Consider the following 25,339-nt stretch of genomic DNA (forward strand, 5'->3'; position numbering starts at 1 on the left):
TAATTCAGCAAATTGCTGTACATAATTCATACAGTAAATACAACATACAATATACTACATTACAGTAGATATTCATGAAGAGCAAATCTGACATAATCACAGAAGTCACTGAATTAAGAAAGCATTCACGTGTAACATGTCAACAAGAATGAATAAACATGCTGTAAATAGCCAATCAATTATACACAATTATATGATGTAGTGTCCACTACATATGTTATTGCATCATATTCTATAGGCACTTGTATCGAGCAGCATGGAAAGTCTCAGCACATATAAAACACAGCAAATTGCAAGAAATAGATTGACCCAGCAGCCAACACAATTTAGTGGCTTTCAATTTCTCAGAATTGGAAGTGCTCGATGGCAGTAATGAAGACAAATTTACAGAGCTTTACACATAACTTTCTCTGTCGGCTATCATTCTGAAGTCATTGACCCCTGACCTTGGCTTACCCAAACCTGCCACTAGAGGCGATGTTTGCTCAACAGGTTAACTTAACAATTACCATACATATGCATATTGTATAATAAAGTACACACTGAATGTTTTGTGACGAGTAAACATAACAAACATAAATAACAAAAATAAATAAATCTACATTTTGGACATAACAGTTGGCGTGTTGACTTATACATTGAAGGGAACACCGAGAAACATACATTATGAATTAGATCTAAAAGTTGTAAGACACAACTGATTTGAATCCGACATTGTTGCACACACTAAAAAATAAAAAGTTAGTATATTCTTGGTAAATATGAATTCTTTATTACGGTTAATACACCAAACACTATATCTAAATAATCCAATGGGAAAATAACAATAAAGGTGTTAAATTATGCATAAGTAAGACTAAAATGCATAGCAAAGAATGCAGGACACATTGGTCACACAGATGAAGTGGCGGTAACTTGAAAAAAAAAATGAAAATAGAAACACAGTCAGAAGCTTTGTAAGTTATATTACATTTAAAGCATAAAGACATTTTGCTTCAAGGTACTCTTGGGAAAGAAAGCACGCCTGAGAGCATGTAGTCCAATGAAATATATAAGCACTTTAAAACGTTGATGTTAGCAATGTGACTGCACGCCTTGAATGCTTTAGCGAAAATGATATTTACATGAGTAATAGAAATAAGATTATGAGTGAAGGTAATGCCAAGCAATTCACCAGATTAACCATTCAAGTAATACTTGCACTTTTTATTGGCGAAGCACTCAGTTTAGTCGCACATTTAGATAAAATAGTTGCAGATGTTTTATCTGGACGAGACACTGTTGATGTTCTGGTATGGCACATACATGGTATATTGACACGAAAATCCTTTATTGGGTAGAAGTTATTATCCAACTACAGTTAGGTAAAACGTAACAGTGTCTGCCACAATGATAAACTGCAAAGATTGATATGAGGATTTTACCAGACTACAGTTAGGGACATGTTAAAAATCACAGTGTCTACCAAAATGATAAACAGTAGAGATCTTCATGTGGATCAATATAACTGACAAATTGAGTAAACAGTGTGAGGTAACGTAAAGGTCACTGTAAAGACAACTTTAGGGACAAATTCACAGTGAGGTCCCCATCATGAGACCCATCTATTACTCTGAGTATTACAGTGAGACAAGGATTGAGGTTCATAGTGTGGGTCTCATTGTGACATTGTCATAGCCAGAAGGAGGGACATGATGAGTGTCACCATGCACAACAGTGTGATGATCACGATGACGATCACTGTAAAGGGCACACTCAGATGGTTAGGAGGGGTGTGATAGAAATTTTGGATGTTTGCAAACAATTGCTCACCAAATCAAATCGGTCTTGTCGTAAATATATAATGGTCTGGTCATTTAAAATGAAATAAGGAGATTTTCATTTGAATACGTGCCCTTTAATACTTTGATGGATACCACAGAAGGGAAAATTAAGACACATTATCTGTCACAATGATAGAGTGAGTGATACATTGTCCTACAGTTAGTAATATTGTGATGAGCACTATGAAAACCTCTGTGAGATACATACTAAAGTTCTTAATATGTGTCTTAATGAGAGACACTGAGGGTCAGCTCGACAGGAACTACAATTTTCCCCAGAATATAAAAATATAACATCTCTCATACTGTGTTTTTATTTTTTGTATATCGCAATCGAGTAATGTTAGGTAATGTTTTATTTGTCTCCACAATAAATAATGCTGGTACAGAACCATTTATATTACCCACAATGCAATGCAATATTTGAAAGACAAAATAGGTTAGTTACCTTTCAAATCATTTATAAAACAGTTATGAAGTATGAGATTGTTTGCTAGTGATTTTTGAGAAACAATTTTTGCCACATGTAATAAAGATTATTATTCTATATTTTAGTTACTAACTATTAAACATGCTTTTTATATTCTAGTTAAAAAATTCTGTACACATATCTCATGAATATGAAAATATAAACAGAATATAAGATAATTTTAGAGTGCGATTATCATACTATGGAAAACATAATTGAATGATGGGTTAGTGAATCGGTTGCGTCACAGTAGCTTCTGATGTGAAACTCCACACATCTGTCATAGAGGCAGTCATGTTGACACTCACAGTGAGAGCCACAATCAAACACAATGTAAATGGGATTGACACTGTGGTTGATTGTTGCGTTTTACAGTTAGTGCATCATAGAGAAACATTGCGAGAGTCACTATGAAATGATGTGACTAGTAGTAGTATTTGTGTGCCTCTATGACATACACTTTTTGTATGGACCAACACGAGATACACTCATAGCCACAAGAATGGCTACTGTCAGGGTCACATTGCAATTGCCACTGTGTGATACAAAAAGAGATCCGATATGGAAACTAGACTTAGCAACATGTTGAAAGGTACAGAGTGTAGCCAGTCAATTTATGGTTTGACCCATCACAAATTGCAACAGAAATAATTTCTTCACAATACATTCCGGGGAGGTGCCTAGATTGACATACTAAAAGTCTAGGAAAATCTAGGCTTCCAAAATATATCTGGTGCATTTTTACAACATGGAAAATATAACTATTAGGACATATCTTTAATTCTAGATGACATTATTTTTGATATTGAAGTTGCTGCGATATGGTTTGGTGTGTGTGAATGTATGTGATTGTGAAACATTTGATTGAACAATAATCCCATTTGCATAAATCCAATATGGCCGTCAAAATAGTATCATTTAAATGTGCAACCTCGGGCGGCCCCTCGGAGTCTGTTCCTCGTAATGACTCCATGAGCCACGCCGTGGGGTGAGGGGGGACATCGATCCTAGCGACCTGATGACTGTCACTTCCGGGATCCAGAATCCTGCATTCGGCATTGCTTTGGATCCCGCCGAGTGCTGGACGTAGGGGAGAACGCACAGACGGTGTTGATGGGCGGACCTTGGTCCCCCACGGGATAGAGGCCTAAGTCCTTAGGGTAGGTAAATGTTATGCTCAACCTTTTCCGCTGGACCAAGTGCTACCCAATCGAGCGGTGTTTGAGACCGGAGGCAGGAGAGTCTGGAGTCAGATCTTGCTCCCCGCTCAAATCTTTCGGTTCCTCCCCGACCCCGGTACCACGTTTTTTTTTTGGCTTCGGTCAAAGGGGGTGGCCACGTTCATGGAATATTTCGACCGGTTAGTCGGAAACAATCCTCGCACTGAGAGCAGAGTGGCGACCCTCAACCTTCGAGTTGTGGCCAGCCTACTGGAATGAATAGTTTTGCGCCGCCAGCACTCTGAAGTATCAATGGCGGAACACACCAGGCTCCTAGACCAGCAGACACAGCCATTGGTGAGACACCACACGGCTAAGCGGGATATCCTGCAGTGTCATCTGGCTCTGGCAGGGGCTGCCTCTGTACAGCGGAATGCGGTTTTGACTGTTTTCACTGGGCGCACCACCGCCTCAGTTACACAGGCTGGATCTCCCCCACCCTCTTCTTTTTTGAGGATGGAAGGAGTAGTCTCGGTGCTTTGGGATCCCACTGACCGACGCGAGCCAATTTTGCTGGGAAAACGTAACAACCAAAGTTGGCACTTACTGGCCAGAAGTAGCCTAGAGGCAAGTGTCCTGGCTCTTCCGGGGGAGGGAAGAGTGGCGATGCGCCCCCAGGAAGAAGGGACCAGGAGGTGCCCACCGCCCCCTCTTCCTCAGGGGTCGCCTACCCAGCTCGCAGCGGAAGCAGGTTTGATGCTTTTGCTTGTGGCAAGGGGGATGGGCATATATCGGCGGTAGCCGGAAAATATTGACTTCTACAGGCCTCGCGGGGTCTCACCTCGTCGGAGGAGAGATAACCCCGATGTGGAACCGCCGAATCCACACATCTCTGTCGCACTGACTGTGCTTGTGTATTCCGGTTCAAAGGCAGCACGTAACCAATCCATGGACTCTCCAGGTGGCGATACACGGTTACATGATCCCGCTGCAATCTCCATCCCCCTGGCTCAGCCCCTGTTTGGGGTACTACCAGGGAACCCCCGAAAAGCGGGAGCAATCCAAGAGAAGGTAGATAGTTTGCTTACAAAGGGCGCTATACACAGGACAGGGGGCCCGGCGTTAAGTTCGGGCTTCTACTTGCAAGTATTGGTGGTTCCAAAGACTAAAACTGTGACTACAGGTGGCTGTGCCCCGTTCTGGACTTAAGCAGATTAAATCAGTATGAGCTTCCTGAAAACGCCGAGCACCATATTATTCTCCGTGCTCTGTTTCTACTGGTTAGCCTCGCTAGATTTGAGCGATACTTACCCGCACATACCAATACAGCCAGTGAGTCAGCGACTCCTTCGACTCGCCCAGTTTGACCAAGTAGTCGAGCGCGGGGTGCTCCCCCTCCGGTTTTGCATGGCTCCATACGTATTCACCAGAGTGTGGAAACAGGTGGTGCTACTGCTGCGCCAGTACACATCACATCGGTACACATCAACGTGTACCTAGATAGATATCTGTTTGGTACACAACCAAACAAGAGGTAGTTAGTCAGACAGTAAGGCTAACACCAGATTTTCTAGACCAGTTGTGCTTCCTAGTAAATCGAGCAAGTCCCACCCTCAGCCAACACAACAGTTGGTGTTCCTGGCCAGGGAGTTCGACACGGAGGTGGGCTTGGTACGGTCTCTGCAGGCCCATTGCCTAAACGACCTAGCCTAACGCCTAGTCAGCATTCCCTCTGTGTCCCTCTGAGAACTAATGCGGATCACCAGAATGATGTCAGCAGTTCGCAGGGTAGTTCCCCCAGGCCGCGTTAAGCAGCCGCCCGTTACAGTCCACTTTTGTTGCAACACTTGGCTTTCTTACAGGAACTGGAGAGGCGAGTTACACTCTCGGACCAAGTGAGGGATGCCTTGACCTGGTGGTCGGCAATTGCCAACCTCAGGCAGGGGGACCCCTTGGACCAACTCGCCACGGCTATGAATCTGGAAACGGATGCCTCCCTCACATGTTGGAGAGTGCACTTATTGGACGAACAAGCCCAATGGAAAATATGGCCCCTGCGTTAGATTCAGGACTGCCATATCAACTGGCCCGAACTGAAAGAAGTGCGCTTAGTTTGAGACCACAGAGTCTTGCTTCTCACGGACAACACAGTGGTTGTCTCCTATAGCTACAAAGATGGGGGACTAGATTCCCATCGTTGTCAGTCCTAGCAGAGCGAATTCTCATTTGGTACATGGAATACAATGTGGAGATAGCCGCACACCACCTTCCAGAGGCAAGAAACAGTCAAGCGGACGCCCTCTCGTGGGGGCTCCGTCTCCAGAACGCGGAGTGGCGGATACCCCAATGGGTAACCTCCAGACTGTTTTGGTGGTGGGACGGTTCAAAGTTAGACCTATTCACCACACCCCGGAATGACAAGCTCTCGACATACACGACACTCCTGCCGACTCCAGGAGCCTGGGCCAGGGACACTTATTCAACCCCCATGGACCCACATGGATGGTCGAATATGGATGTGTATGCCTTTCCTCTCTTCCCACTATTCACCGGTTACTGGAGAAACTTTGACAGGAGCGCATCTGTACTTTGACGGGGGCGCCCAACGGGCCAAGCAAGGTCTGGTTTCCACTACCATTGTAAACACCAGGGGTGCTTCCGAACTTCCGGATCTGCTGTCCCAACCGGACGGCGCCCTGTCTTTGAGCCCATCAGTGTACCACTTACACGCATCGAGGCTCTCAGTTGACTCACTCAGTTGGATTTTTTCTGAGTGGGCTGCCAACGTCCTGACCAGGGCGAACAGGAATCCCACCAACACAAACTACGCCTCGAAATGATGTGCGTACACTGATTGGTGTAGTGGAAGGGATATCCATGCCATCCCTTTGTTGGCCAGACAACCGACTTTTCGTCCATCCTTTGAACGAAATGGACTTGTCCAGCCAGCCTTGTCACCCACCATTGGGATTCTCTGGGGACGAGGCTAGCCGGTTGTCCTACCAATCAGAGACTTTTTACTGTTTAATCAGAAGCCTAGACCCTGAACGAGGGAAGCAACCAATTGGAACTTATCGGTTGTGTTGGTCGCTCTAAGCAGACTGCCCTTTGAGCCTCTCCGATCAGCAACACTCAAACTTTTCACGTGAAAAACAGTCTTCCTACTCACCCTCGCTTCAGGTAGGCGTCGGGCTGAACTTTTTGTACGGGTGTGTCGCCTTTATGGACAATCAAGTCGTGAAAAAGACACGAATCGGGTTTCTCGCCATGAAGCAAATCTCAGGACGCGGTTCACAACCGATCGTTATTCCTGTAATAACTGACAAGGAGGCAGCACCTGAATAGTGAGATGCAACTGCTCTACAGACTGTCGCAGTCTCAGACGTACCTGCAGAAAGCACAACCTTGAATGTTCTGTAGTTTGTGGTCAATGTCGAGGATCTGGATGCACAAATGTAGTTCAATGATGACGATTAGCAATTACATTAATCAAACAATAAACTTTTGGACAGAATTATAACTATTTAATACAGTTTGTTAAATCAAAAATATATTTTATAGAGTTGAAAATTTACGTTTAAATGGTATGTTATGTATATAGTATAGTAGATTTGTAGATCCAATCAAGATGTTTCATTCCTCTAGTTTTTCTTTTAGATGTGACAACCATGTTGGATTTATGCAGATGAAGCGTCCGTCTACCCAGGAAACCATTAATTTACATCTTTTCTGTACTGTACGATTCTCTTTAAAATTGTATTCTAGCATCTTAAACTTATTACTTATGCCACATAGAAGAGAACCCGGAAGTTACATTAAATAATTATATTATCGCGGCCATATTGGATTTATGCTAATTTTCATCTACCCAATCAACACATTTGGCACTCTCATACCTTCTCCGACTCAAAACAGTGCCATAGCATCATGAATTTTTAAAATACCTTATCTAGAATTAAAGATATTTCCAAATAGTTATATTTCCATGTTGTAAATATGTGCAAAACGGCCATTTTGAATATATGCAAATTAGGTATATTTCGGAAGCCTAGATTTTCCTAGACTTTTAGTATATCCATCTAGATACCTTTCCAAAAAGCACTGTGAAGAAATTATTTCTGTTACAATTTGCGACGGGTTGGCCCCCCTTTTTAGCTAGAATGACTGGACTATATGTGCCTCAATGTGATACAATTTGAGGTTCACTGCGAGAAACTCATTGACTGTCACATTGTGAAACAAAAAGAATGAGAGACATTGTGAGAGTAACTTTGTGTACTGGGAGCTTGGTTACTGTGAATGTCACGATGGGGGAATTGTGTGGTCTGCAGGTAGAGCCACAATGTGAATGATAGTGATATACACTATGAAGACCAGATGCAGACATTTATTGTGGTTAATAGTTCAGAGTGGATACCCCTGTGACGTTCACTTAGGGACACAATAAACGTCATAATGTGAGCAAGAGTTACAGACAATCCTAAGTGTTACCGAGATGACCACTGTTATAAGCATGTTAAGAACCACAGTGTCAGCCACAACGGGTACTGTGAACACAGTGTATTGGCTTTCATCGACAAGAAATGATTCTCACTGAGAGCCATATCTATTACCTCTCATTCACCTATTGTGGTTACAGAGAGGCATACATCGAGGTTCATAGTGTGAATCATAGTAAGACACTGTTACATGGTGAAGGTCACCGTGATGAGGGTCTGAATATTGTGGAGGTCATAGCGCCTGAACAGTATACGAAGATGTAATTTCAGTCGTACTGTGTGTGTTTTGCAAACATGTTCATCATAATATAGTATTTTTAGGAACTGATTTATATTTGTCCTATTTGAAGTAAGTAGACATCTGTTTCAGTTATATTTTTTATTATGTTATGCTCAAATACATTTGCCCTACGTTTGGTGATATGCAGCTAATAACTGGCAATAAAATAACATTCAATTCAATGCAGTTAATAAAATGGAAAAAATACACTGCTATTTTATTTATAAATTAGAAAACATTACACTATACGAAATTATTCCTCAGTGTTTTTTGAGAAACAATATTTGCCAAATGGAATAAAGGGTATGTTCATATTTTACTAATTATTAAATATGATTGACATGGTATTATAAATGGTTAGTGACACGGCAAAACGGCTATGTCACGAAAATACACATCTCATGAATATGTAGATATAAACAGGCTATATTATTACATTTCAGTCAGTACACCCAGTGTGGTTATCATACTACAGAAAACACAACTGAATTTGTGAAGATATTGTGAAGTAAGTAGACATCTGTTTCAGTTATATTTTTTATTATGTTATGCTCAAATACATTTGCCCTACGTTTGGTGATATGCAGCTAATAACTGGCAATAAAATAACATTCAACCAGTTATAGAATAAGGAAGAGCACACGCGCTACCGAAACAATATGCGCTATGAAGTGGATATACAATTACACGCCGCTTGACTGCCGATATCCAGTTGTGTTCCATCAGACTCGGCAAGTGTAAACGAACTGTTAAACGTATATACACAGTTTGCTTTATAAATGTGATACTTCTTTTTGGCTAGTTTCTATGGTACTAACAATTTGCTGAACCTTCGAAATCGGACGGTTTCCGTTCTGTTTAGTAAATTTCTTGTTCTCAACAATGATCATTTAATACGAATGCGCTCTTTCATTATTCCCGGTTTCCTAGTTCTTAAGAAAACCAGTTTAATTTGAAAAACAAAATATACGTAGGAATTATGAGAAGGCAGGAGAGATTGTTTTGGCATGGGCAGAGAGAATAGTACAACTTTGCCTTCAAATGCGAGTTGACAAATTGTTTGACCTTTTAAATCTGTTTAAATTAAAAATGATATCATTACCCGCAGTATTAGAATTTCGAAAGTTCAACTTTTTGCGAATTTTCTAAAAAAAAAACAGCGTGGTTGCTGAGTCTGTAGGTTATGTAACTTTTGCGTGGATGGACAATGGACGGATGATCAGTTCAGGAACCACGAACAGAATGTACACGGCGCACCTGAAAAATCTGTGTGTGATCACTGACCAGTCGTTGCATTCACTCACATATCATCTGCTTATCTCTGCTGGTGGAGTAGCACCTAAAAAATACATAAAACTAGCCTTATGGGCCACTTTAAGGTGCAAGTTTCACTATTGAGCACGTTCATTTTGAAAGAACACATTCCTTCTAAAAATGCTTGATTAAAGAAACTTCTTATCGACAGTCAAATTTGTTCTGAGAGAACAGTTAATTTTGCAGACTGTGTTGACATTCATCACATAATCGAAGTGAAATAAATCACTCTACATAAGACACAGGATTATGGTAGAATACGAGAGTACTGAACAATAAAGCAGTCATTAACAAATCTGGAACACACAGGAACTGCAGATGCTATTCGACCTTTTAAAAGGTTCACAATGAGTCCGCCGATCCCTCATCACCTATTTTAAAACTGAATCCAGAAACCTTAATAATCGATCTGTGTGGTTACTCTTCATGATATATCACTGTCACCAGATGCGTAGTTCCAGTCTGTACCTAATTAGTAGTTAGTAGATACAGTTAAATAACGCACGAAATAATCTTACCAGCGATAACAAACGGTCGACGTTAGGATGTCATAACTTGAAGAATAGGCTCGATCAAATGACGTTTCATGTATGTGATAAAACATTCAGTTTATTTCTATATTTCATGAACATTTTTCCACTAAAATAATATTTGGTAATGTGGTGTTCGATCATTCGCTACGAACACGATAAATAATGTTCACGTAAGTGTGTACTACATGTGTGTCCGAAATTCGAATGCGTTGTGTCATTCCCCGTCTAGTTTATAGTCATACAAGAATCCAACCGCGCACACATTTTCCAACTCGTGGGTACACTGCTATTGATAACTTACGTTATTACTTACACGTTACCTTTTTCTTTATTTACTCAATACGTTACAAAAAGGGGGAACAATAAAATATACATATAATGGCACAGTGTCCACTTTGTGTGCATATTTATTACGTATATTATTCTAATAAGTATTATACTACTAATATCTACTTACCTGTAGAAACCAGGGCGTCTAACTAGTAAACTACATTACATTTACATTATTCCATACATATTTCACCGATCCAGCACTTTTGCATATCTCTCTTGATTTTAGCATATTCTATTTCACTGTAGATATGGTAAAATCTCGAATATTGTTGTTCGTTTGTCTGGTTGCCATGGTTAGTTTGAGCGAAGTTCGGGCCATGATGTCACACGAGTTGCCATCTGACATTCAACTTTACAATGCACAACAAACAGAGGAGAATAACTGGAACAGTCACCTGGAAAAAAAAAAGTGTCCTCCCTTTTGTGGAAAATAGCGACATGTGAGCGATACGAATACATAATATAAGTAATAAAATATACAACTAATGATATATTTTTTCTAATTTTCACAATTTGTTTTACATTATAGGAGTTATTTACATTGCAAACACCATCTATAAATTATCATGATTTGAAAGGAAAAGTAAGAAATATACCGAAAACTCAAAGTGGAAATTATGTATTATTATGTCGAATTGACATCCTACAATATTGATAAGCCAGGCGAACTACATAGGCAATAGATGTAGTATTTTTTTACAGTCACAAATATTGTTTGAAACCTGTAAACTATAAAAAAAATATATTCTTAGGGAGTCTTGCATATTAAAATGTAAAATCTAGTTATATAAAGGAAACAATATTATTCACTAAAATAGGCTTGAGGGTGATGTTGAGGTGACTTAAATCAGATTGTCATATATGGAAGCCATTTACGCAAGGGGGCTTAATAATATTGAATCGTCAGTGTAAAAAGATGTTTAAAAAACATCTAACATAACATTGATATACAGGATAATAATAATGATTCTTGAGAAACACAAAGGTAACAGCTTTCCACGAGAACTGATGACCGCCAATGACGAGTAGGAGTTGAACCATAATTTAAGTTGACCGCATATACCGTAAAACTGTGATATGTGATTTGTGTGGCTGACAGAATCAAAAACGTTGCTGTAATCTACGTTTATGTAGTCATTTGAGTTGTAACGTAGTCAATGCAATTATTAAGATCAGTTGCAGTAAATATGTCTTATTAAAAAAAACACGTTGTGAATTACTTATTATGCCCTATTAAGTGATATGTAATATGATCACAGCATCTGTTTCAATGTTACAGTGAGGTTTAATATGATGGCTACTGTCAATGAGACAGCTTTCTTCACATTATTGCACAATGTGACCCTTTGTTTGAAGAAATCAGCGAGGTACACAATGAGTGGCACTGAGGGCATGTGTGGGTTTCATAACTGTGCCTTTTGTGAAACTATGATTGCGAAATGTTATAAAGCTTATTTTCATATTTTAGTAACTGATTAGATTTTGGTTATTATCACAAACAGTTAGTGACACGTCAAAACTAAAATACAAATATCTCATGGATATCTAAATGTAAACAGGCTATATTTCATTAAAGTCAATACACCCAGAGCAGTTAGCATGATGTTAGGGAAACCACTTCCCATATATTCACAATGTGTTAGTTCTATACTGTAATTTTGTTTATCACGTCACATGACCTGTCGGGCTGTCTTATAAAAATCATGGAGAATTTTTATGCAGAGCAATAGATTTGTCTTGATATAGAACCCATAACACATACTACAGAAACACAACTGAAATAGTCTGGCTACTTTGAAGTAAGTAATTCAGTTATAACATTGTTTCATTAATGATATGCTAATAACAAGTGATTAATACAATATTAAAGCCCATCGTTCTGATTGGTTGGCGCGGTTTACACCGTTCAGCTAGTTACGGAAATACAGAATACCATAATGCTTTGAAGTGGTTTGTGTTTGTTTGCTACACCCACTTTTTATGACTTTACCAGTTTACAAGTTTGTTTGATCACCTGTCTATGGTATTTTTAAAAGCATATACTAAGATGTTATAGTCACTGTGAAACTGAACACATCTCTCACATTGATATACATAGTGACCCACAAGATGTTTGCTATTGTGGCTATCACTGTGACACATATATCACAGTAGCTCTGTCGTCATCTCCGTAACCCTATGAATGTATCACAAGGTGGCTCCGAAATTACTGATAGACTGAACCAAAGTTTGTGCCACATAGCGTCTCTCATATTGACTTTTGAAATAGATACATAATGTCATCGACATGTGTTTAATTGCGACGCACTAACATTGCCCCGGTGGTTGGTGTTTTACAGTGAGATTTGCTCACCAAATGAACTCATTCTTGTCGTAAATCGGGAGCAATTTTTTTAAACATATGTCTGGTCATTTGAAATGAAGGGAGTTTTCACCTACATGAGTGCCCACTGACAGCAATGACGGATGCCTTAGTGGGGTACATTATTGAGATCACAGCATCTGTCTCAATGATGCAGTAAGATTCACTATGATGGCTACTGTCAATGAGGCACCGTGTTCCTCACATTAATGCATAATGTGACTCTCTGTGCGAGTCATAACCGGGACAATCTATTCCAGATTATAAACTGAATAAAAAAGTATAATTTCACTTATACTGTTTATTTTTATGTAGATCGCAAGCTAGTAATTTTAGGTACTGTTTTATTTGTCTCCACATTGAATAATGCTGGTACAAAAGCATTTGAAAATTATATTACCCATAATTCAATGCAATATTAGAATGGCAAATTCACAAAGCTATTTGGTCTATAATTTAGAAAACAGCTATGAAATATAAAATTGTTTTCTAGTAATTTTTGAGAAACAATGTTTGCCAAATGTAATACAGATTATTATTCTATATTTTAGTTACTAACTATCAAATATGATTTGTATATACTAATTAATAATGGGCAGTGACACGGCAAAAATTGCTGAACACGTATCTCATGAATATATAGATATAGACAGGCTTATATTGTTACATTTTAGTCAGTACGCCCAGTGAGGTTATCATACTACAGAAAACACAACGGAATTTGTCAAGCTATTTTGAAGTAAGTAGACATCTGTTTCAGTCATGATATTTGTTATTGTGCTGATTATTATCTTTTCTCTTCATTTCATGGTATCATAACTGACAAACACAGTTCATATTAAAGTCAGTCGTTTTGACTACTTTGTTAATCTTGGTTGGTTTGGTTTACACCATTTGGCCTGTTACAGAAGTACAGAAGAGGAAAAGTCAAACATGTTACCAACACAGTGTGTGATTTAAAGCAGTTTCATACACCACAAGGCTACCAGTAGCATGACTGTGTTGCATGTGACCCATCACTGGTAGACAAACTGTTTGAAAGTATATACATACAACACTTTGTAAAAAATTGTATTACAATAATAAACCAATTTTGACATGTTGAACTATTGGATCAACTTCACTGAACATTGTTTAGATGAACCATAGACCTCTCTTTCTAAGGTCTATGGATGAACATAGTGTGATAAACTAATGTGTCAAGGGAATGAACTTAAGTCCCTTAAGGTGATGATTGATATACACAGAAATTGGCATTATCATTCATCTGTTTGTGACATGATACTTTTGAAATTTACCCACAATGCACCTGATACATGTAATGTTTGGCCTGAAACATCATATATCAGGCCTCGTAATAGTTTACAATATTCTAACCATAACAATCATAAATTCACCTGATTAAAAAAAAACCAATTACAGAAACATTGTATTTTATATTCTACTTTGCAGGATGTACTATTCGCAAATGGTCCCGACTCGTCTTTTGTTATTCGTGATTGATATGATAGATGTGTTCATAATAAATATGTCACCTCATCTTGACATGTCCAATTACGTACCTTTAAATAATTTGTATTATATTTTAACTTATTCTGTGTTTGTTTTCTCTTTAAGAACTGGTTCTAGTCATGGCAAAAACTGTGATACTGCTGTTGATGTGTCTTGTTGCCTTAAATATGGCTATTTGTGGTGAAGTCCGGGCCATGTCCCCATCTGAGTTCCTATCTGAAACTCAATTCAATATGGAACAAGAAGAGGAGAACAACGGTGACACTGGCACAGAAAAGAGGTGCTGTGGTGGGAAATAGCGAAATCAGTGGATAAAATAAATAAATATTAATAATCTGTAAAACAAATCTGTAATATGTTTGTTAATTTTTTAAACATGAATTTGATTGGGATCAATGTCAAAAGCCACAGCCCCTAGAATTTTGTAATATACACAAACTACTTCACATGATAATTGTTATCAATTGTGACTATTTGTTAATCAAAAAATTATAGTGAGACTATACTGAAGTCGCGAGTGGCGAGTACTAACGTATCATTGAATTTAGATCACCGTTTGTTCATTAGCCAGTCATTTAAAAAATCATAGAAATAGAAATGAGTAGATGACCCATTAATCACAGTTTCCAATTTGAGCTCTTGGTGACTCGACGGATGTTACTTAAACCATGAATCCAAATTAATTGATTCATAGTCTCACTCTGTACAACCTGTGAAGTGATGCTGGTTGAATGAAGTGGTACAATTTTTGTTAAATCTTTCCATTTAGCATGTATTCCCATGGCAGCTAACAGGTTATTGAATTCAACCACGTGTACTACCGAAGGTGGCTGCTCCACCACTCGCACTGATTACGTATCACACTGTAGACCCACAGAGTATCAACCCACAACGATCAGTTGTGTTTGGTAATTTTGTGTTGCGAGAGATTTATCATCAAATGATTCAGTGCAAAGAGATTGTTTTTTTGTTTTTTTTATGGAACCGTTTGCCTCATTATGTCATTTGCAGTTTATGATTTTCTAAAATAGAGATTTTCAAATGTTCGTTTATATTGCTAATAAAAGTGACCCCACGGTGCCTATATCTGTGTGGTATTTCTCACTGTGACCATAAATATGTACCACATACTGACCCACAAAGTTACTCGTACTGACTCATGTTAAGGCACTAAGGTTGATCCTTATGTTTGTTTATTTATCTGAACACCATATTGACCACCATATTTTTCATTGTGGCCCCCGCACTTGAACCTCATTTTATCACTCATTGTGACCATAAATGTCTTCCGCTTTGCTTCACATATCGACTGCTCTCCCACAGTGACCTCAACATTCCCCTCTCAGAGGAACAGAACGTAGTCCCCATAGTTTTGTCCCACAGATGCTGTCAGTGTGAACCTACATTATTGTAACTCAAACTGTCAAACCTTCAATATGTAAATACAGCAACCCTTATAATGTACTCCACAGTGCCATGCATTTAAATCCTTACCATGTCATTGATATTCACATCGGTTTTCATAGTTACCCCCACAGTTCCTCTCAACATCTTTTGTCCCACATTGTGTTGCATACAGTACCCTGCACAATATTATGGCTTGCACTTGCCCCTTTTTAATTCCCTCTCGGTAGTCTCCAATGTGACCCTCGCAGTTTATAATATTGGGGCTCACACTTATTTTTTTTGCTGGTCTTGTGATTTCAACGTCAAAAGGCATGGTGAAATCCTTGAGAGTATGGGTGAATTCATCTAGAGCACTGTTCGTGATCGGTAAAATAAAACAAGAATTGGTAATTCACTTTTACGCAATATTACAGTCTCTGTTAGTGATGTTATGATACATGCAATGTGTAATGTTACCAATGCAGATTTGATGCACTCGTTCTCCAAGGAGTAACTCACTCAGACCCAGCTGCATTGTAATAGTTGGATGAATAGTATTTTGAATATTGATGACATTTCTTGGATAGAATGTCAGTAAATTCAGCAAACGGTAGAATGTGTGCGTCGTCATTCTGTAAACAAATAATTCCATTTTGCAAACAATGGGTTAAAAATACGGTATCGGACATGCCACCAGTTATCCAACATTTAGGGAAACTGAAATAATTATGCAGTGAGACTGGAAAGCCTTTCACCGAGGTTATCCAATCCGGCTTCACCGATAAACAAGTAATTACGCAGTAGATGTAAGAAGTGTTGAAAAAGAATTGCAAACTCACTGAAATAGTAGAATAGTGAATTAGAGTATGCATGAGGATAAAATTACCAATTGCCATATTTCCTGTAGTGAATTCACCAACTTGAAAACATTTCACTATTTTTTCTCATCTGATGTTTACACATTAATAGTGGATTACTTATAAATGATTCGGATGGAATGTCATGTCTTGAACATCAATAACGCATTACCTGTCAATATTGGTGGCTTATCTAAATATTATTTATTTCATTAGGGTTATTTTACGTTACTTAATCAAAACATAAATCATTAATCATGTGGCGGACCTATAAAAAGCTAGAATCAATGTGTGCATAATAGGATTTACTATGGTTAGTAAATTTCGGACGACAACAATTACATACACTGTGAACACATATGGTGGAGGTCATTAAGATGGGTCACTGTTAAGATTCCCAATTTCGATATAGGTAAATTGCTGCTCATGCTGATTCAAACGTTGTTTTTTCTCATTACATTTTTGGGAAACAATCGTTATTACGTTTCAAAACTCTTATTTTACAAATTGTATTTACCAACTATTATATATGATTTATATGTGCTTATTACTAATGTGTAGTGGCACGGCCAAATTACTCTAAAATACACATATCTCATGAATATATAGATATAAACGGACTATATTATTACATTAGGTCAGTACTCCCAGCATACTACAGAAAACACAACTGAATTTGTGATGCTATTTTGAAGTAAGTTGACATCTGTTTCCGTTATGATATTTATTTATTATGTAATTTTCACGTTTCGTGATATCATAACTGACAAATACAATTCATATTAAATCCAGTCGTTCTGACTACTTTGTTAAGTTTGGTTAGTTTTGTTTACACCGTTCGGACAGTTACACAAGGTCTGTATAAAAATGCATTCACTATGGTCAGTTAAGGATAAGACCCAATATGACAGCAAGCTAGGATATGACAGCTGAGATAGGGAAAATTATTATTTGCATACTCACACTTACAATGTGTAAGCTTGTGACCGTATTTTGAATAATACATTACTCCGGGGATATTAATGTCGCGATTATTTCAACTTTCCCAGTACAGAAAGATCGTTAACTGTACGTACACTCAAGACTCGTGACCTGCACGTGACGGAAATCACGCCATAGTGACTTTGGAATCATGTTTCAGGGATCGTCGGAAATAACTGCTTTAACTGGTTGGTTTGTGTAGGCCGGGCCATATTCTCATCTAAATTGCTGTTTGATATCCAACTTGACAAGAAACAATAAGCAGAAAAGGTAAACGGCAGAAGTTACATTGAAAAGTGAAATGCGTGTACAATTCGAATAAATATGATCTGTATAAAAAACAACGAGTTTTTATATTTCTTTAATCTTGATTCAAATTTCACTCACAATGACAACAACACACGTAATAATGTATATCAGTATGTTTTAATATTATGAATCTTTGTCAGCAATTCAAAAACTGCAACAATATTGGCTTGTTTGAAAAAAGTGGCTAATTGGCCGCTAGAGAAACTTATAGTGAAAGAAGCACATCGTACTGTCGCAAATTTGGATATAATCGATACAGATATGTTGCCTGGGCAGGAATATGTTGTTCTATCAAAGTTCTAATTAATCACTTGATTTATTGACATTGACAATGTATTTAAAATTATGAAATCCTTACATCTTGGGAAGAGGATAGTATCATACTACAGTTGAATGGTCACAGAATCTGTCACAATAACACATAGTAAGGATTAATATGAAGAACACATTGAGGATCACATTGTGAGGCATCGTGAGAGTCACTAAAAATGTAATTTGAGGGACATATAAGGATTAATATTAAGGTCAACATCTAGTGCCCTATGACGAATACAGAAAGTCATACATTGATGATCACAGTCATTACCAAGGTCAACGTGAGTGCCACAGGGTGAGTCACAGTGATATAGTAACAATAAAAATGACTAATGTCAGGAAAACATAGCAGGTCACATTTTACCACAATAATTTTAGGTAATGTTTTATTTGTCTTCACATTAAATAATGCTGGTACAAAACAACTGGAGACTAGAACATTATATTACCTACAATTCAATGCTATATTGAAATGGAAAATTCAAAAAGCTATTTCGTCTATGAATTAGAAAACAGGTATGCAATACAGTAATTTTTGAGAAACACTGTTTGCCAAATGTGATACACATTATTATTCTATATTTTAGTTACTGACTATCAAATATGATTTATATATTGTTATAAATGGGCAGTGACACGGCAAAAACTGCTGTACACATATCTCATGAATATGTAAATATAAACAGAATATATGATAATATTAGAGTCGATGCTCCTAGTGCGATTATCAGACTATAGAAAACAAATGTGTTTGGTATCGTTTGGTATTGGTGTTTGAATCGGTACAAGCATAGTAGCTTCCGATGTGAAACTCAAACATCTGTCATAGAGGAATATATGTTGACACTCACAATGTGAGCCACAATAAAACACAATGTCGATGGTATACTTGTCACCTTGGTTGCGTTTTACAGTTAGAACAACATCGATAAACATTGCAATAGCCAATCTAAAATGATTTGACACTCATGGTTGTGTGCAACCATGACATATTGGTATCTTAAGAGTGTCATTGAGAGTCAGTGGGACCACATCGAAAATACACTCATAGTCACAAGGATGATCACTGTCAGGGTCAAATTGCAATTGCCACTGTGAGAAAGAAAATGAGATTCAATATGGAAACTAGACTTAGCAACATGTTGAAAGGTACAGTGTGTGCCTCAATGCGATACACTTTGAGGTTCACTGCGACAATTTTTTTATTCCTTAGGAAGTGCTGGTGAAGAAACATTTATTAGAAAATCAACCAGACGTTTTTTGGCTGTACCTGGTTGGAATGAAGTAGTTATGGAGGCACATGACACAGCTCGCAATTATTTCTATTCTTGGTGTGACTCTTGTAAACCTAGATATGGTTTTGTGTACCAGATGATGCGCAAATCGAGGTCACAATTCAAACTTGCGTTGCGCTACTGCAGAAATAATAAGATCAATTCGAGTCTGATAATCTGGCTCGTTGATGAACGAAGATCGGCGGATATTTTGGAAAAAGGCGACAATGGCATATAACGCGCCATACCATGTACTATTGACGGTTGCTCCGGTGAATATAATATTGCGAACATGTGGGCAAACGATTTTAAATTCTGTTAATGATGATATTATAAAGTTAAAGTGCAGCAATATGTTTCAGTTAATACGTTAGATGTTCCAATTGTGTCCGTAAAAGAAGTCGCTACGGTTGTGCAGTGTCTCGAGCTGGAGAAATCATGTGGAGCAGACGGTCTATGTGCTGAGCACCTTAAACTCGCTAGCCCAGCGATCTCATTGCATCTGTCAATGTGTCTGTGTGCAATGCTTATACACGGAACTGTTCCAAGAAGGTTGATTGATGTTGAACTGCTCCCAATAGCTAAGAATAAATGTGGAAATATAGACCAGCAAAGATAATTATCGACCCATTGCCATAACTACAGTGTTATCCGAAGTCTTTGAACACATTCTTCTAAACAGATGTCAGAATTATCTTGATGTTTCAGACAATCAATTCGGTTTTAAAAAGAAACACTCGATTGACTTGTTTATTTTTACTCTGAAAAAAATTATTAAGCATTACAATTCCCGTGGAAGTCATGTATTTGTTTGCTTTCTCGATGCATCTAAGGCATTTGACAGGGTCAATCATTGGACCTTGCTTAATAAGCTCATAGAACCGGTGCCGGGTTACATTATTCGGTTTCTTCTCAACTTGTATGAAAATCAAATGTACTGCGTAAGATGGGGAAGTTCTATTACCCGCTCATTCAGTGTATCCAATGGAGTTAGACAAGGTGGTGTTTTGTCACCTTCCCTTCCGTGTATATAGATGACCTAAATGTGAAGTAAACTTCCATGTGGCTCTCTTGTTGGCAACAAAGTGATTAATAATATCAGTTATGCGGATGACATGTGTCTAATAGCGCCATCTATAAAAGGAATACGAAAACTGCTGAAAATTTGTGAATTATTTGCTACTGATCATGATATGCTCTATAACGTGTTGAAAACGGCGTGTATGTACTTTCCATCCAAGCTTAAACTGAACATTCTACCTCAGGTTGGACTGATGGGCCAGAACTTAGAATTTGTCTCGCAGATTACGTATCTGGGTCATAGGGTCACGTGCGACATGAAGGATAATGCAGACATTGACCACCAACGTCGCTTGTTTTGTGTGAGAGCAAACCTACTTCTTAGAAAATTCGTTAAGTGCAGCTATGATGTTAAATGCATTTTGTTCAAAACGTATTGTTATAATATGTATTGTTCACAGTTGTGGTGTTTGTTTAACGAAGCGACCCTTAATTCTTTGAAGGTTTCTTATAACAACCTATTCCGTAGACTTTTTGACTATCCATATGACCACAGTGCCCGATCCATGTTTGTTGCTAACCGTGTCAAATCATTTTATGAAACTTACAGCAATATTGTATACAAATTTAGAGAGCGTGCTGACTCGTCCAACAACAGTATATTGACTAGTTTATGGTACAGTGACTTGAGATGGAAGTCAGCCTTGTTGCAGCGTTGGAATGAAATGCTGTACTGAGATGTTATGTGCAATTACGTAATAGCAAGCGAACTATCGTTTCCTGTTTATATTTAATACTCATTCTAGTATATATTTACTATTATTATTTTTGTGTGGATATGGACTTATTTGTCTGAAATAAATAGTAAATAAAGAGAAGAAAACATTTCCCAGTAATCATGTTATTAGAACTAAATTCTGAGAGGAAAGACATGTTTAGGAAAATGCTAAATGAAGGTGTTTATATATTGGTATCATGAATATGTTGATTTACTTAATCGTGGAAAGTAATAACGCAAGTACCATCCATAACCTAATATAATATTTTCATATTCAGTCTTTAAGCTAGATTGAAAAAGTTGTCAGTAATTCCCTCCAAAACAAAACATACTATATTTGTCATTGGCTGTCACTAATCACAGGTGTACAACATTATAATTTTGTCTAGTTTACAATGAAAAATATTTGAAGTTTTATTCTGATTTGGCTAATGTCAGCTTAATCACTGAATACTTGATAGCAACTGTCTGATATTAATATCACTAACACATTATCGGTATTGTTTGAGTGGTTTGAGAAAGATTTTTTTTGGATTTGTAAACAGTTGGGAAACACCTGATTCAGTGGAATACTTCTGCTGTAGATGCTAAAAAATTGAAAACAATATTTTCATTACCAGCTTCTGTCTTTTTTGGGTGCAATTAAACATTCTCAAAAAACTGTTGTGAAGTTAGGAAAGAAACTACTAGAACTTAAAAGTGTTGATTATCTCCTTAGTGAAATAGTTAGTCAAGAACCTTTGGAGGAGTACTTCACTGAACAGAGAGGATGTATTAGTAGAAATGATAACCCTACTTCACCAGTTTTTTCAAGAAATGTGTTGTCATTGCATGTTACTAAGACAAGTACAATACAGGCTAATAATGTAAATATAGGAGAAGGAGCTCCTTCCAATGCACAAATACCACGACAAAAAAGAAAAATGAAGAATAGGCATAAGGTTAATATTTCTTAAAGACTGGTCTAGTGGATGTATCTTATCCAGTTAATAAGATCAATATATGTAATACTACTACATTGAACTGTAAAATGTATAATAATATTTGTATTGTTTTAATATTTTATATTTGTAATTATTATTATTGGACCAGCCAATTGGCAATGTTGCTTGTAGCCTGCCAGCTTATTGCTATTGAGAGGTGCACCCAGAAAACCCACACTGGACAGGGGATTCTTTCACTGCTAGAATGGGTTAGACAAGAGAATATTACTGGAAATGAAATACACAGACATCAAAATATCAAGTTAAAGATCCTGGCTTTGATACCTTTCGAAATAATTACAAGAAATAAAGCACAGAAAAATACAATGAATAAATTCACTAAAGCAGGGGATTGCCTAGGAAGTGTGCATTGGTGATAACTTACATTTCCAAGACGCATAAATGGATGACAGTCAATGGCCTCTGCAACTAAATGACGAAGAAATACACGAGTCTTCCTTGTAGTCCTTGCAGAGGAACGTGGGTATTCTGGAGGGCACCGATGATGGCAGGAGATCGTAGAGAAGTTCATACAAGTCTCAGAGAATGATGATTGAAGCCTGTTTCACTTGTCTCACAATATCGCAACAGCAACACACATGGTATTCAATTGAAAGGTGGACCCCAACTGTTCACAGTCTACCCTATTTATATGCATAAATGGCCCTCATGCAGGTACACCACCTGGGTTTCCACAGAAACCAATCAGAACGTAGGCAAGATCATAAACATCCTTTGTAATGTAAATCAGAAGTACACCTGACAGATTCCATTTGTCCTTCCAGAGTTGATATCAAGTATGACCTGTCATTCACCTTTATGACAGTCACCACACGGCAATGCACACCGTTTCTTCCCATGATTCCATGAATTTATTAGTATGTCCTTTAAGTGAAGCGTAATATGAGATAATATTACTTTTAGAACAGTTTGTTAGAAAAGGTTGCAAATTGGCCATTACATAAACTGAGACTAAAAAGATTATGCTGAGAGGAGCACTAAGTTCAGTCACCACACATTTGGATAAAATAGTTGCTGGTGTGTTGTCGGGACTATATACTGTTGATGTTATGGTATGGTAAATACATGGAAATCTTCATCTTGAGTAAAGGAATTTAACAGACTATAGTTAGGGACATGCTGAAACTCACAGTTTCTACCACAGAGATAAACAGTAAAGATCTACATATGGGCCAATATAACTGACAAATTAAGGTTACGTGAGAGTCACTCTATAGACAATTTAAGGAACATATAATGAGCCACACTGAGGTCTACATCATGAGACCTATCTATTTCCCTTTCATGAAATAGCATGGCATGCGTGGTTGATATTTGTGTTTTACAGTTAGTGCATCGTAGAGAAACATTGTAAGAGTCACTAAGAAATGATGTGACTAGTAATAGTATCCGTGTGCCACCATGACATACACTTGGGTGGTCTTTGTAAAGACACCAAAGAGAGTCATTGAGAGTTAGTGGAACCAAAACGAGCTATACTCAGAGTCACAAGAATGGCCACTGTCAGGGTCGCATTGCAATTGCCACTGTGAGAGACAATATGATTCAATATGGAAACTAGACTTAGCAACGCGTGTCTCAATGCGATGCAATTTGAGGTTTACTGCGAAAAATACATTGACTGTCACATTGTGAAACAGAAAGAATGAGATACATTATGAGAGTAGCTAGGTGTATTAAGAGCTTGGTTACTGCAAGTGTCGCGACGAAGGAATTGTGTTGTCTACAGAGAGAGCCATTATGTGAAAGACAGTAATATACACTATAAAGAACTGGGGAATAATGTGAGCAAGCGTTGCAGACAATTTAAGGGATACCAAAATGACCACTGTTATAAGCATGTTAATGACCACAATGTCAGCCACAGTCTACGCTGTGAACATAGTGTGTTGGATTGGAGACAAAAAATGATTCTCACTGAGAGCCACATCTGTTACCTATTGTTTCCCTATTATGGTTACAGAGAGGCATACATCGAGAGTCATAGTGTGAATCATAGTAAAAGACATTTTTACACGGTGAAGGCCACAGTGGTGAGGGTCATAGCGCCTGAACAGAATATGAAGATGTAATTTCCGTCGTACAGTGTGTTTTTACGTTTTTACATGTATCCAATTTAAAAATGCCTGGTATATATACCACTGCAGTTATTGAAATGAAAAATTCACAGTGCTATTTTGTTTATAAATTAGAAAACAATACGCAATATAAAATTGTTCCCCAGTAATATTCCAGAAACAATAGTTAGCAAATGTAATAAAGAATCATATTCATATCATTCATTTCATGTTTTATTAACTATCAAATAAATGGTTGGTAATATGCAGTTAATAACTGGCAATAACGAGCACACAGACTACCAACACCATATGTGCTTTAAAGTGAATTTACAATTACACGCCGATGGGCTACGATGGCCAGTTCTGTTCCATCAGACTTGTCACGGGTAGAAAACTGTTGAATATATATACACAGTTTGCTTTATAATTCTAATACTACTTTTTGGCTAGTTGCTTGGTACTAACAGTTTGCTAAACCTTCGATATCGGACAGTTTACTTTTTAAATCTACTAGGAAAACACTCTCTTTGTTCCAAACTGTACCTGTTCAGTAGTTTTCTTCTTCTCAGCAATGTTTGTTTAATACAAAAATGCTTTCATTATTTCCCGTTTTCTAGTTTGTTACTGTCACAAGGTCTGTATTATATACATTTAGTGTGGTCAGTTAAGGATAAGACCCACTAAATGACAGCGAGGTAGAATATGACAGCTGAGATAGGTAGATTTTTTCTTATTTACAGACTCATACGACAGGTGTAAGCTGGTGGCCGTGTTTGAAATAATACATTACTACGGGGACATTAATGTCGCGGTTATTTCAACTTCCCTGGTTCAGAAACATCTTTAACTTACAGTCAAGACTCGTGACCTGAACGTGATGGAAATCACGTCATAGTGACATTGGAACCCTGTTTCAGGGATCGTCGGAAATAACTGTAAAGTTACCGAGGCGGCAGTCTGAACCGGAGAAATGCTAAATGCATTCTAATCTACACAGCAATCCTTTTGAATTGACTTCCAGTCATTTACTGCGAATGTGTGGAACGTAATTGAGTGATGTCAATTATCCC

General features: G+C 37.8%; 2 long non-coding RNA genes across 2 annotated transcripts; both read left to right on the top strand.

Annotated features, from left to right (window-relative positions):
* The first annotated feature begins 3,381 nt into the window (after window positions 1-3,381).
* LOC144341731 (uncharacterized) lies at window positions 3,382-10,902 on the top strand. The gene is made up of 3 exons (XR_013418624.2): window positions 3,382-3,452; window positions 8,675-8,739; window positions 10,658-10,902. It is a non-coding gene; the product is annotated as an uncharacterized LOC144341731 (long non-coding RNA).
* A 2,463-nt stretch (window positions 10,903-13,365) lies between these two features.
* LOC102804616 (uncharacterized) lies at window positions 13,366-14,632 on the top strand. Its single transcript, XR_014929483.1, has 2 exons — window positions 13,366-13,512; window positions 14,391-14,632. It is a non-coding gene; the product is annotated as an uncharacterized LOC102804616 (long non-coding RNA).
* Window positions 14,633-25,339: the final 10,707 nt, after the last annotated feature.

The sequence above is a fragment of the Saccoglossus kowalevskii genome, chromosome 5, assembly GCF_978046115.1.
Source record: "Saccoglossus kowalevskii chromosome 5, keSacKowa6.1, whole genome shotgun sequence".
NCBI lineage: Eukaryota > Metazoa > Hemichordata > Enteropneusta > Harrimaniidae > Saccoglossus > Saccoglossus kowalevskii.